Here is a 15,526-nt window from a genome sequence, read left to right as displayed (position 1 = left end):
TGTTACATGAATGAAGTTAAAAATAAACTTTTTGCAGCTCCTGGGACCACTACATTTTCTTCCAGAAAATATTTCCATTTTTTCCTTCCCATTTATCCAAATCTAGAATAGAATTGCATTTTCCTTCTGTGTTAACTAGGGTGAGACAGATTCCTATCTCAAAGAGGTTTTTAAACACATTTTTTCCCAGACATAGCACATATACAATAGGAGTGCAGATTTCAAGAATATAACTTACTTGAATTTTTGTACAACACACACACATGCACACACAGATAGGTATTTATCTGACCTTCCAGATCAAGATATGAAATATTTCCAGCATCTCAAAGTTCTCTAGCATTCCCTAATACTCCTTCCCTATAAGTATCAACTGTTGCCTCAGATATAATGACTTTTTTAATGAAAAGATATTTTATCATTATTGTACTATATAACATAGAAAATACAGCAGATTGAATTTTCTCAAATGACAAATTGAAAAATGAGGCACATTTTCTTTGGTTCCCCTGGGAACCTCAGTATCATCTGTCTTTTGGACGATCCAGCTTCTTACCACTTCTGTGATACTGTCTGGGAGGATACCAATGGTGCTTAGTAGTAAAGAACATTTTGCTAAGTTGTTTATCATGAGTCCTTGCTCAAAGTTTTCATCTTTTTCTTCTAATCTGGTTTCAGCACTTGATCATGTGTTTCTTCATTATTTTGCCCAGGATCTAGTGGAGGGATAGGTTCTGTGTATTCATATGTAATGTCCACAGATGGGTGGTAGCATGTTATTAATAACATGCCACCAGATGCCCAAGCAAGCTCTACCGTGCAATTCTAGTCATCTGGTAGAGAGGAATGCATGGGTTTATGACAAACACAATATAAATCTCTGTTTTAGGTTGGAAATAAATGATTCCAGATAGTTCTCTTTGATAGCAGCCATTTTACTGCTGCTATGGCCATTATGTATCAAGATGCTTATCAGGTAGTATGAAGAAAAGACGTTTTGAAGAGACACTGCTTTAAAATCTGCTTCTGGGCCCATCAATTTTCATCACTTGCCAGCTCCTCACCACGAGCATCTCATTTCCAAAATGACTTTAATGACTTCTTTTGCCATGGGTTAGTATTGTCTGTTCTTGAAAGTCATATGGCTGGAATTATACACTATGTACTCTTAGTATTGGGCTTCTTTCACTTACCTCACGTTTCTGTGAGATTCTTTCATGTTATATGTAGCGGAAGTTTTTTAAAAATTGCTATGTGTTTTTCTACTGTAAAAATATCCCATTTTTAATTCATTCTACTATTTTTTAAAACTTTTTGTAGAGACAGGGTCTTGCTATGTTGCCAAGCTGGTCTTGAACTCCTGGCTTCATGCGATCCTCCCACTTTGGCATCCCAAAGCGCTGAGATTATAGGCATGAGCCACCGTGCCTGACCTCATTCCACTATTGGTAGACATTTGGGTTCTTTCCAGTTTTGTACTATTTTGAAGTAAGCTGTTATAGACATTCTTATACATGTCTTTTGGGGGCAAGCTGATTTCTCTAGGCTGTGTATCTAGTGGGGTTGTTAGGTCCCAGGGTGAACATGGTTTAGCTATAGTAGATATTGCTAGTTTTCCAAATAGTTGTACTAACTTACACTCCCACCAGTGAAGTATGAGTATACTAGTTACTCACATCCTTGTCAACACTTTGCCTAATTGCCCTTTTCATTTTAGTCATTCAGGTGGGTGTATAATAGCATTTCATTGTGATTTGAATTTGTATCTCCTGATGCATACTGATGTGAAGTAACTTTTGTATGCTTATTCGCCATTTAGGTATCTTCTTTTGTAAGGTACCTGTTATGGTTTGGATATGGTATGTTTGTCCCACCAAAGCTCATGTTGACATTTGATTCCCAGTGTGGCAGTGTTGGGAGGCGGGGCTTAGTAGGAGGCGACTGGGCTATGGGGCAGATCCTTCATAAATGCGTTGGTGCCATTCTGGAGATAGTGAGTGAGTTCTTGAACTCATGATCTCATGAGACTGGACTAGTTCTCAAGGGAATGGATTAGTTTTCATGGGAGTGGATTGTTATAAAGCTAGGACACCCCTCGGGTTTTGCCTTTCTTTGCATGTGTCATTTGCCCTTTGACCTTCTCTGCCATGTTGTGGTGCAGCGTGAAAGCCCTTGCCAGGAGCCAGGGCCATGTCCTTGAACTTCCCAGCCTGTAGAACCATGAGCAAAATAAACCTCTTTTCTTTATAAATTAACCAGCCTCAGGTATTGTTTTATAACAACACAAAATAGATTAAGATAGTACCTGTTTAAGTCTTTTGCTCATTTAAAACATTGGATGGCCAGGTGTGGTGGCTCAAACCTGTAATCCTAGCACTCTGGGAGGCCGAGGCGGGATATCACTTGAGGTCAAGAGTTCAAGACCAGCCTGAGCAAGAGCGAGACCTTGTCTCTACTAAAAATAGAAAAAAATAGCCAGTCAACTAAAAACAGAAAAAAAAAAAAAAAAAAACTAGCCGGGCGTGGTGGCTTTTGCCTGTAGTCCCAGCTACTTTGGAGGCCGAGGAAGGACGATCGTCTGAGCCCAGGAGTTTGAGGTTGTTGTGAGCTAGGCTGACGCCATGGCATTCACTCTAGCCCAAGCAACAAAGTGAGACTGTCTCGGAAAAAAAAAAAAAGAAAAGTAAAAGAAAAGAAAAATTGGAGGATTATCTTTTTTTGTTTGTAGGCGTTCACTGTACATCCTAGACACTAATACTTTGTCAGACATGAGTATTAATGACATCTCTCAGTCTGTGGTTTGCCTCTTCACTCTCTTAAGGGTAGCTTTTGGTGAATAGAAGTTTATTAATTTTAGTGTAGTCCAACTGATCAATCTTATTTTTAATGGTCAGTGCCTTTTGTGTCCTACTTAAGAAATCTTTGACTACCCCTATGGTCATGAAAACATTCTTCTGTTTACTCCTGGAAGCTTTATTATTTTACCTTTCACAGTAAGATCTATAACCCATTTTCAATTAATTTTTTTGTGTAGTGTTAAGTGGGAAAGTACATTTTCCCCATATACATATACAATTGATCTAGAACCATTCACTGAATTGCAGGGTGCCTTTGTCATAAATCTAGTAATTGAATATGTATATTTCCCTATTAATACCAACTGTTGCCCCAGACAAAAATGCCTTTTTTTATGAAAAGACATTTTATTATTTTATGGTATGACATAATGAATATACCAGATTGCATTTTCTCAAATGGAAAATGGCAAAATGAGGCACGTTTTTCTTTAATTTCCCTGAGAACCTCAATATCATTTGTTTCTGGAATCTCAATTCTGTTCTACAGATCTACTCAAATATTTTTGTGCCAAGACCATGTAGTCTTGATTACAGCCTGTTTCTTGAAAGCAAGCCCTCTTTGTATCTATTCTTTTTTTCCTGGAAAAAAGCATAATATTTATCATAATTAATGTCTTCAGCCACCTCTACAATATATTTTCCTTAAATTTTTAGGTTGGATACTCTTAAATCAGTTTTTAAAATAATAGCAAAAAGCTAAAGTAATATGCACTTTATCTTTTTTAAATTTATTTCAGCATATTATGGGGGTACAAATGTTAAGGTTATGTATATTGCCCATGCCCCACCCACCTGCCCAACATGCACTTTATCTTTTAAGTGAACATTTTATTTAAGTATAGTAGAGAGAAGTACATACATCATATAAGTATAGCTTGATGGATTTTCACAAAAATGAATGCACTCACGTATCCAGCACCTCACTATTGGCCCCCTCCTACCCCCTCCCAATCACTACTCCCTTTCTTATTTATTTATTTATTTATTTTTTTAATTTTAGCGTCTTATGGGGGTACAAGTGTTAAGGTTACTTATATTGCCCATGCACCCCTCAAGTAAGAGACTACTCCCTTTCAAGGTAACCACTACCCTGACTTCTGACACCATTGACTGATTTTGCTGGGTTTGGAACTCTATGTCAATGAGATTGTGCAGTACTTATTCTTTTGTGTCTGCCATATTTTATTCAATATTATATCTGTAAGCTTTATCCACACTGTTATATGTAGTTGTAGCTTCTTCATTATCATTGGCATGGAGGATTACACTGTATGAATTTACCATGATTTTTTATCCACTCTATTGTTGAATATTAGATTCTTCCCCTGAGTTTTTGGCTGCTAGGAATAGTGCTACTATCAGTGTTGTTATTTATGTTTTGATGAACATATGCATGCTTTCCTGTTGGGTATGTACCGATGTGCTGAATTGCTCCTCCATAGGGTGTACACATAGCTAGCTATAATAGATACTGTTAAGCAGTTTTCCAAAGCAGCTGTACCAATTTGCACTTGATCCAGTGGTGCAGGAGAGTTCTAGGTGCTCCACTTCCTCCCCAACACTTCACATTATCCTTTCCATTTTAACCATTCTAGTGGGTGGGTAGTAGTCTCTCATTGTAGTTTAAATTTGAATTTAGCTGATGACTAATAAAGTTGAGGGATTTTTTTCATACATTTATTGACCATTATCCTCTTTTGTGAAGTATTTATCTTACACTTTTTTCTGAGTTGTTTGCTCAGTATATCTATTAGATTATGGTTGATAATTGCGCTATTCAGATAGGTCTTCTCTGTGATTACTTATTTTCTGTATGCTTAATTTATCAGGATTTTCAAAAATATCAGAATCACTTGGGAGCTTTAAATAAATGCTATTGCTGAGATTTCATCTCTGACTGTTAAATCAGGACTTCTGACTAATGAAATCAATGTAGCGCCAGCGTTGGCATTTTTTAAATCTTTAAAAGTTTTTATTTCAAACTTACAAAAGAGTTGCAAAAATACTATAAAAACTCTTATATCCCTTTACCCAGTTTCCAAAAATGTTAACATTTTATCATTCTTACTTTATTATTTATTATATCTACATCTTGGCTTAGATCAAGATATAATTTATTATCTGAAAATTTTGAGAATAAATTACAAATGATGCCATTTTACCTCAGTCTAGCAGTTTTGAGAGAGTTTTTTCCCTTGTAATTTGGTTGATAAATTTCAAAGTTATATTATTAGGTGCAAATAGACATATAATTATTATATCTTCCTGGTGTATTATTTTTTACTTTCTTTTTTCTTAACCAACATGTAGTGCTCTTCTTCAATTTTATTAATATTTGTTCCCCTAAATTCTATAATATCTAATATTACAATTACCACATCATCTTTCTTTTTATTAGTAGTTGCCTGCTATATATTTTCCCCTGCCATTATTTTTTACCTTATTACATCAACTTACTTTAGGTGTGACTCTTGTGAGCATGGATTTTCCTTTTTTCTTTCTTTCTTTCTTTCTTTCTTTCTTTCTTTCTTTCTTTCTTTCTTTCTTTCTTTCTTTCTTCCTTCCTTCCTTCCTTCCTTCCTTCCTTCCTTCCTTCCTTTCCTTCTTTCTTTCTTTCTTTCTTTCTTTCTTTTTCTTTTCTTTCTTTCTCTTTTCATTCTTCCACTGAGTGTCTTTATGGTTTAACTGGCAAGGTCACCACTATTGATATTATAATTAGTGATATATTTAGACTTATGTCTTCAACGTTATTTGGTGGTTTTATTTATTATTTTTTCTTTCCTGTCTTCTTCTAGATGGACTGAATTTTCTTTAGTCCTTTATCCTTCTCTCAAAATGGAGATTTCCTTTTTTTACATTTTAAAGTCTTAATTAAATATCCTAACAAATTTGTTAATAATTTATTTACTCCTCATTATTCTTTGCATCCTGTACCTTCTTTTGGCTTTAATGTTTTTCTTGCTGATGTGGGTCATTTAGTATTTCTTTGACTGATAATCTATAATTAGTAAGCTCTCTAAATCTCTGAATGTCTGAAAATGCCTTTATTTTCTTTCGGCTTTGAATGATACTTTAACTGGCATAGAATTCTAGTTGGAAAAATAATTTACCCCTCTTTTTTCAAGATAAAATTTCATATTTTCTAGAGTCTTTTACCACTGATGAAAAGTCGATTGTCATCCTAATTATCTTTTTTTAAAACCCTCTTAACTCTTCAGTAGCTTTTATAATTTCTTCGTATGTTTGTTCTGAAGTTTCAATAATACATGTCTAGATGAGGGATTTGTTGTTACTTATGCAGCACAGATATTCTTTCATTTTAAGAATATTTTTCATTCTTTAATTCTGGAATATTCTCAGCTATTTGAACATTATTTCTCTTCTTTTCTCTCCTTTGGAACATGTTAGAGATTTCCATAATAGACTCTTGGTCTCTTAAATTTTCTTTCATATTTTTCATCTCTCCATCTCTGTGCTACATTCTGGTGATTTCCTCAGAAGGAATGGTGGTGGGGAAATGGAAGCAGGGAGTCTATACCTCGTGACTCAAGAATTTGATAGTGACATGAAGGAAAGAATTACAGTGATCACTTAAGGGAGCATGGGCTTGTGTGAAGATTTGTTTTTCTGAATAGAAGAGACCTCAAACTAGAGCCAATAATTCACCTCTCCACCTGGTTATCTTATCCTTCTAGTCCTAGCACTCCTATTCTTCTAGTCACCAAAATTTCGTTTGCTTCCTCTATACAAAAAGTAATATTTTTTTTAAATTCAGTACGTTCTTCCAGCCCTGGGTGGCTTTCACAAAACCCTCCTTTCTAGGATCTCCTTGAGCCACGAGGTTTGAATTTGACCTCCTTAACCTGCCAGTTCTGATTTTGAGTCTGGATCTTAACTTCTTGGTGAAGTAGGATGTGATCGATATAGTAAAGGCAAATTCAATCAAATCCAAAGACCCATAGAGCTTAGGAGTAGGGTGGGGAGAGGGGAGCTATGGTAGAGTAACAGGGGGAAATAAAGAAAGAGCTAGAGGGAGAGGGAAAATGCAGAAGACAAGAGACGGAAGTGAGGTGAGGGAGAGTATATGGAGATATTGATTGATCAATTGAAGAAGTACTCTTCAATTTGGGAAAATTGAACCTCTGAAGGGCTACTGCCACTGTAATGTCCCCACCTCAACAGATACACTCAGTCTAAAGATATGCCCAGCCCACGCCAAGCTGCAATAGTCATTCTCCTTAACCTTTGATGTACCTAGTTTTTGTATCCTTCAAGAAAATCTTCCAACACTAAATGTATCTGGTGTTTTGGGGCATTGCAGGGTCCTCTGATCCAGAAGAGATCTTCGGTTCCAAATGTAGGAACTGTCCCTAATTTTCTCTTCCTTGGACTGAGAGCCCCTGGGTTTATATTTCCTCTCTGACATTGATCCTTGGTGACTTCACTCGTGAGATTTTTATTGTGTAAACCTCCCCTAAGAATCCTATAATTGACTCAACTTGAGACATTTTGGTTGGGTTGTAATGCCCTCCAAGTGCAAAATGAGTTGGGTGAGCAAAATGAAAGCTGACATGGCTGTTGGGGAAATGGCTATAGGAATGGGGGTGGGACAAGGTCTCTTTGAGGCAAAAACAGGCTTTATGACCAGGTCCTTGAGCAGCAGTAGTGTTGAAAGCCCAGCTGGTGGTCAAAATCCCTAGTTACAGCTGAGCTGCTGAAAATGGAAACCAGCAAACAACTGAGCAGCCCTCCTAAGCTGCTGGCCTCAAATGACAGCCTATTCAGTGTTAAAACAAGAAAGAATGAATCTGAATGATCTGGAGAACAACCTCAGTAAGGCTTTTCATTAATTGAAGTTTGGATGGAAGTGCTAGAATCACTCTGAGAATCTCCCAAAATCAATTAACTGCTTGGCTGAAATGAATGAATAGAAAGCTTGAGAAAGGGGAGTCCACCTCTCTGTGCACTCATGCTGGTAGACTCTTCGAGGGAGATGCAAAAGAAACTGTGGGGCCAGAAGGGTGGGGTCAACAGAACTGAGCCAGTGTCCCTACTGCCCTGACATTGGCCTCTGTTCGGGTTGGGCTCCTGTTGTAGAGTGCTCTCTGCCAATGAAAGGACGCCTTTGTTTAAATTGCCACTTGCTCTTTCAGACCTTGCCAGGGATCACCTCCTTCAGGAAACTTTCACTGTCCCCAAAGTGCCTCCCCAGTCCCACCATGCACTGGTTGGGTCAGAGCCGTGCTCTGTGTTCCCACGCATCCTGGGCACACCTCTCTCGGGGCACAAACCACTCTGTGCTGTGATCAGTGGTCCTGTTGTCAATCTTTGTCAATTAACCATAAGCATCTCCACGACGAGGCGTGTTTTTATTGTCCTCATACTCCAGTTTCTATCATGTGGGCCAGCAGGTGGTAGTGCTCAATATGTTTTGAACTGAATTAACGTTAGGAACCTATTGAGATGTTTACATGGTTTATTTTGGTAGTACTATAATTGGTTGCTAGAAAAGTCCCTAAAAGTAGGAACTGGTTACACATGCATGGGTCACATGTGTATTTTAATGGTGCCTAAAACAGTGTCCGTCACCACCTTGATGGGCATCTGAGTGCCCTGGAACCCCTCAAGCTAGCAGGTATTTCCAGAGCTAACCAGAGCTCCTGGCACAGCAATGAGGCGAAAACTCTCCACGCCTCTGCCTCCGTGCACCTGAGCTGCACGTGGTTTGAACTAAGTCAGACTGGAGCTCTTCCCTCTGTAAAGGTTTCTCATTCGGGGTTTTCTTTTCCTGAATAGCTCCACTCTGGGAGTCTAAGCACTATAAAAAGAGAACACCAGGAGGATTTGAATTTATCATTAAACAAGGAGCTCTTGGGGAGGTTTTTGCCAAAAAGTTCTTTCCCTTGGGAGATCTGCAGGGTGAAGGTCTTGGCAGAGATGAGCAGTCACGGGCATTGCCGGCTCGATGGCCCTCGGTGCTGGGCAGGCACACCCCACACAAGTAACAGCTGCCACCTGTCTGATCACAAGCCTTCTTTTCTGATCATTCCAGTCCATGGGGGGGGGGGGGCGATGAGCATGTCTAGGAGGAGGTCGCATTTTAAGCTTATGAATAACTAACACCTTGCACTTACTGGTTAGTGCTCAGCTAGGATGATCTAATGATCAGCAAGGGGTGGGTGACAGTGGACACTTCAGAGAGGTGGGAAAATCCCAAAGATACACTGTCCCTGCTTTATGGTTTGTTCAGTATCTTGACTGCTCAAAATCACCTCCTCAGCTTCTTGTATACGTGGCCCAGGCTGCCCGTCTTCTGCCTGGAAGGTCGGGAAGCAGGGCCGCCTCAGTCCCCTGAGGATCCTTTCTCCTTGCCAAGACAAGGAACTGACAACACAAACAGACAAATACATGAATGAAATACGCCAGGGCAGATGGGGTGGGGGCGCCAGATCAAACAGGACACCAGTTATATATGAATCTTAGATAAACAATGAGTGATTTTTATTAGTATTCACATAATATGTCTCAGCTATTGACGAGGGCATACTTACATTAAAAACTATTTGTTATATGGGTGTACTTAAAGCAACTGAATCATACAGTTAAAACTGGCTAAGACGGTAACAAAAAAACATTATTTGTGGTTCACTGAGCATCTAATTTAACTGGCCATCCTGCATTTTTACTTGCTAAATGTGGCCACTCTAAAATGGGGCCAAGAACTTCCCCTTCTTCCCCCTTCACTCCAAGCCAGGGTCCCAGATGCAGCCATAGGGTTCTTCTGGACTGAGAAGTTCACTGCCGAGCTCGGCTCTCCGTTGCAGGCGGCGGCTCGGACGGTCTGGGTGGGGCTGGGGCTCCACCTGCAGGGCCCCACTGCCTGCGGACAGGGCCGGCCGGGCTCCCGGGCCCACTGCGGCTGCCCTCCAGCGAAGGAAGAGACTGAATCCCAGGTACTGCAAGATCCCGCACGGCAGGCCCCGACAGAAGTCAGACATCCTGGCCTGGACACGCCTGTCATCGCCCGAGGCCCCAGGCGAAGCCGTGCCGCAGCGCACTCCGCTGTAAGCGAAGCCAGCGCCGCTGCAAAGATCTGCATGTACCCCAAATCCCACAGTGAGTGAGGACTTCATTCTGTTGACAACAGAATAGACTTTCTTTAGTTAGTAAACTCCCCTCATGCATTTAAAATAGGATTCCACATGGAATAGAAAAAAAAAACAAAAGGGGAGCTGGGCCGGGGACTGCAGAAGCAAGCTGTCCCCGAGTGAGGGCCGTGCACTGGCGGCCGGGGTGCGTGGGGCAGTTTGCGGGGTGGAGCGTGGCCGCTCGGCGCCAAGACACCTGCCCGGGGGTTCGCAGAGCCGGCGTCACCACGCCACGGGCACGCTACACGCGAGCGCGGTCGGTCGGGCTGCCTCCTGCAGGAGTGGCTGGGCAGGAGTGGGGGGATGGTGGAGACGCGGCCGAGAGCAGGAAGGGTGAGCGGAGCTCCTGTGGTGGAAGTGGGTGGGGGGACACGGATAATTCGCTCTGGCCAAGGGGACACTGGACAGATGGACCGGGGCAGCAGGGAACTGCGCAGGAAACTGCCGTGTAGCCGGAATTTGGTGATGGTCTGCCTCAGGCATAGTGCTAAGTGGGTTGGTAGTAGAAAAACAACAAAAAAGTAATAATAATAACAACAACAGACAAAATCCTATCTTCCATGTTATGGGTTGAATTGTGTCCCCCTAAAAAAGATTGGCTGAAGTCCTAAGCCCCAGCAACCCAGAATGTGACGTTATTTGGAAAGAAGTAGTTGAGGTCACACCAGAGTGGGGCAGGGGCAGCCCTGATCCAGGTGACTGCTGTCCTTACAGGAAGGCGACTGCTGTCCTTACAGGAAGGCGACTGCTGTCCTTATAAGAAGGCGACTGCTGTCCTTATAGGAAGGTAGGTGACTGCTGTCCTTATAGGAAGGCGACTGCTGTCCTTATAGGAAGGCGACTGCTGTCCTTATAGGAAGGCGACTGCTGTCCTTATAGGAAGGTGACTGCTGTCCTTATAGGACGACGGCAGCCTGAAGGCAGCGACACGGGGAGAGCACCTGTGATGACACAGGCCGAGGCTGGAGTGACGCAGCTGCAAACCAAGGGCCACCAAAGATTGGTGGCAAATGACCAGGAACCAGTAGAGAGGCCGGGAGCATCCAGGCCTCAGAGGGAACCAACCCTGCCGACACCTTGATTTTGAACTTCAAGCTTCAGCTGTGAGACAACATATTGCTGTAGTTTAAACTATCAGGTTTGTGGTACTTTGTTAGGGCCGCCCTAGCCAACTAATACAGACCATCATGACAGTCATCACCCACTGAATTATTACTCTGGGGCCCGTACCGTGCTAAGTGGCTTACTCGAATTATGTCACCCGTTCCTTGTGACATAGCCCTACAAGAAGGGAGCTATTATTATCCCCACGTCATAGTTGAGGAAAGGGGGGCCTGGAGAGGCCTGAGGGTGCATAGCCAGGGCTCAACCCCGGATGTCTAAGACCGAAGCCCGGCTCCCAGTCACCTGGCCACGTGGCACACACCAGCACCGAGCAAGACACCGAGACAGCAGTACCAGGCCGAGGTATCAACAAGTGCCACAGGGAAGGCTTTGAAGTCTTAGGAGGTTTTAACTCTTAAAAGAGGACTAAAGGGAGAAGGCAATATATTTATTAAAAATATTTTTTAAAAGGCTGAATCATTTTAGGTAGAAACTTAGACAACAAAGAGAAATATTTTGGGACAATAACCTACTTCATCCAAGTGTCAGGCGTACTCAGCACTCAAAGGGAAAAAAGTTTGAACTGGCAAAGTCATCGCATGAGTCAGGGTAGGCTAGGTTATGGCGCAGGAGCAAATGAGCCCTGAAATCCAGTCTCTGGAACTCTCCATTTCATTCATTTACTAGATAACGTAAGTGGAGTGGCAGATCTAGAAGAGCATCTGAAAGGAAGGGCAATGAGACCCTCTGTGGTCACCCCAAATTAATCTGGGGAGATTTAGATTCATAACTTTTTATCATAATGTTGCTAAGAGAAAAAAAAACATGTCAGTGGCTAGACTATGGTTATCTACCACAGATTGGATGTGTTAGGGGTACATACGATACCCACTTAATACTTTTGTTTCATTTACTTCCAAAATATTCAAAAATCTTTTCTCCCCTGTAGGTAAACATTATATCTTGAGAAAGTCTTTATCGTACACGTAGTGGATTGGTTACTTAGTGTGTGTTGAATGACTAAACAAATGAATGTTAGGAATTCATAGTATGAAATAAGATACAGGTAGAATAATCACAGAAGAAACAGGACAAAAGAACATTCCCTGGGATGCTTTTGTCATCTGAAATTTGAGTTTTTACGGGCCAGTAAAATTGAAAGAAAACAAATGAACAAGTTGGTCAGTAACGACATTAAAAACAACTGTGACGCACTTATCACCTGCTAGCATTATCAATCAAGTGAATCAAAACATTCATCTGGACCTGGAATTAGGATAAGAGGAGTTTTAAAATTGACTACATTTAACTTTTTGAAAATCTCGCTACATTGTCCTATTCTCATTTTGTCAAAGCAAAATGCACTAATCAGCACTGAGCGAAACAACCAGAACTCGACAAACAGAACCCCAGGGTAGGAGGGACTGAGGAGAGTTGCTGCCCAGTTTTGGGGGTGGTTGCTTTCAGGGACAGTGCCCCTCCTGGTTCCTGGCTGTCTCCCGACCCCCCCACGACCCTCAAGCCTCTCCTGCTGAGCCGGACGGTGGCATTAGCTCTCTCACGGGGCAGCACCCGGCCCTGGCTCTTCCCAAGAGAACATTTCTCACAGGGATTAGCTTGAAGCTGTGGATGGAAAAATCCAAACTCTGAAATATTTGAAAGAAGTTTATTCTGAGCCAAATTTGGGGACCATGGCCCAGAGCCACTCCTAAGAAGCCTTGAACAAGTGGACTCACTGTGGCTGGGTTACAGTTTGATTTTATACGTTTCAGAGAGACAGGGGTTACAGGTAAAGTTATCAATCAATACGTGGTAGGCATACAATGGTTTGGTCCAAAAAGGTGGGACATCTTGAAGCAGGGGGTGGGGCTTACAGGTTATAGGTGGGTTTTTGGCTGACAATTGGCTGAGAGAGTTAGGCTTTATCTAAAAGACCAGAAAGGAAATGCTTAATTTAAGATAAAGGTGTGAGCATTTTGGGAGGTCCAGATAGGAGAATCTTTCAAGTTATGATAAGGATCTGCTAGGATGCTTGAGTTAAGATGAGGGCTTTCTATCTTTTAGGTGATGTTAACTTTTACCATTTGTAAGTGTCACTCATCTGGCCCCCTTAGGAAGGAATTTTGAGCAAAAGTAAAAGATCAGAGTTCAGTCCTCAGTTCCCCCTGTTGGCCAAAGATCATTCCATGGAATGCATGTGTAGGCCAATTACCAGCATGAGGTCCCAGGATGCTAGGAAGGCTCATTCCTAGAGTTGTCTATCTGGTCACCCAGTGTTGTGAAATAGGTGGTGTTATATCTTAGGAGAGGGACATGACTCCACTTGATTTAATAGCCAATTGTTAAAGGGGCCAGATAGAGTCAGGCCTAGGATTTAGTCTGAAAAAACATCTTGGACCAGATCTATTCTGCGAGCTATCATGATCCAGGCCTTTGATTGGGTTTTTCTCCTTTTCCTGTATCTGATATAGCATTTACAGGAAACATATAATGATAATACAGTAATGAGTGTCATAAAAGTACTAAACAGTAGGTGCCTAAGAGAGTTATAGGTAGACTCAAAAGGTAGTAAGCAGCCTAACCAGCTGAAAAGTCCTCTGCACGTATCATCATATTCTTTAATCAGACCTACAATATCTTTACCCTCCTTATCAGCAGTCAATTGAACCTTATGGTAAATTTTATTTGAGGATTGCAAAACTGATACCAATTCAGAATCTAATAAATTTAATTTTTCTTCTGGCCAATTTGTCTCCATAGGTATAACATCCTGAGAAGGATATAAATTGAATTCAAGAAACATCTAGTCTTCAATATTTAAATTATCATAGGACTTGTTTACAGTTAGCAAATCTAACTTCCCCACCACCTTTGTGTTACACCATAGACTAGTGCTTGGGAGGGAAAAGGAGGTTTTGTTACAGGAGAAATCATATAATTGTATAATGTCATTTTATTGTCCCTCACAACAAAAGCGGCCCTTTCCCATATACCTGATGTTATATTCTATAGGGGTGGATGCTAGGGGCCAAATCTGGGAGAAATCAGGGTTCCAAGTGTTTTGAGTGCATAGCCATTCTCCTTTTCTATTCTCACAATCTGAGAGGGAAATAGGATGCCATGTATTTTCTTTTTTTTTTTTTTTTTTTTTTTTTTTGAGACAGAGTCTCACTTGTTACCCAGGCTAGAGTGAGTGCCGTGGCGTCAGCCTAGCTCACAGCAACCTCAAACTCCTGGGCTCAAGCGATCCTCCTGCCTCAGCCTCCCGAAGAGCTGGGACTACAGGCATGGGCCACCATGCCCGGCTAATTTTTTCCATATATATGTTAGTTGGCCAATTAATTTCTTTCTATTTATAGTAGAGACGAGGTCTCACTCTTGCTCAGGCTGGTTTCGAACTCCTGACCTTGAGCAATCCGCCCGTCTCGGCCTCCCAGAGAGCTAGGATTACAGGCGTGAGCCACCACGCCCGGCCTTATTTTCATCAGCTAAAACAGCCCATCGGCTTCCCACGGAGAGTATTCTTGTATTATTGACAATGGTTCCAATGTCGGCTAATGGAACTGCAGAATACTGCTGTGCCTCACTCAACTTGAGTGCCTCAACTTTTGTAACAACATAGACCTGAGTCCTTGCTGGGTTAGAGTACACGCCCGCTCCCACCTTTGGGTTGGGTGTATGTCTTTATGGTTTGTGTGGTCTCTTCTGTCCACTCGATGAGAGCTGCATTATATTTTAAGGCAGCTTCCCATCCCCCCCTTCCCTTCTTCTTGGAACAGCATTCCTTCTATGTGGCCTATGTTTGAGAGAGAATCCTTCTCCAGGGAATCTCTCCTCATTAGCCGTGAATTCAGCTTGCCCCAATATACCTAGCCCTGCTCCAATTCCTCCCATGAGATCGCGTTTTAGTCTCTTGGATGGCCAATTTCGGAGTATCCACCAGGAATGCTGTTGCCAGTGTACACTAACGGCCTCAGTGCAATTCAGATAAATAGAGTCAACCCAGAACTGCTGGGTATCCCAGACAATTGTCGGGTGGGTGGAGGTTACACCTAAGTATGCCTTTGTCTGGGTGTGACATATGGCTTCCCAGAGGCGCCCTTGTCTTAGGGTGGAATTTGTACTGTCTGGGACTTCTGTCCACCAACTGACTCTTACAGTTCTTTATAGGCAGTGTCGGTGTGGTTGGTGCTGGACAAGGGCATCCAGCCACAAGCACAGGGCTGGGTGTTGATCTGGCAGCTTATGCTATGGTGGTTTACACAGGAAGCTGCTAGGTTTCTCCCATCATACCCAGCCCATTGTCTGAGTTTGTCATCACCAATGTCCACTGTGATGCAATATTCTACCTGATTAGATCCCCTCAATAATCGTGCTGAGGCATTATTTGGTAAATATTCCTGCAGGGCATCATAC

The 15,526-nt window shown here is 41.9% G+C and overlaps 1 long non-coding RNA gene and 1 pseudogene across 1 annotated transcript in view; one reads left to right on the top strand and one right to left on the bottom strand.

Moving 5' to 3' along the window:
* Positions 1 to 524: 524 nt before the first annotated feature.
* LOC105881746 (large ribosomal subunit protein mL42 pseudogene) lies at positions 525 to 954 on the bottom strand (annotated as a pseudogene).
* A 10,389-nt stretch (positions 955 to 11,343) lies between these two features.
* LOC142876406 (uncharacterized) overlaps positions 11,344 to 15,526 on the top strand; it is a 38,499-nt gene continuing 34,316 nt past the window's right edge. Inside the window, exon 1 of the long non-coding RNA XR_012923304.1 lies at positions 11,344 to 11,473. This is a non-coding gene — a long non-coding RNA (uncharacterized LOC142876406). The remainder of the gene's footprint in view (positions 11,474 to 15,526) is intronic.

Source organism: Microcebus murinus, chromosome 15 (genome assembly GCF_040939455.1).
Source record: "Microcebus murinus isolate Inina chromosome 15, M.murinus_Inina_mat1.0, whole genome shotgun sequence".
Taxonomy (NCBI): Eukaryota; Metazoa; Chordata; class Mammalia; order Primates; family Cheirogaleidae; genus Microcebus; species Microcebus murinus.
Note: the sequence above shows the minus strand (reverse complement) of the source record. Positions and strands in the feature narration are given on the sequence as shown.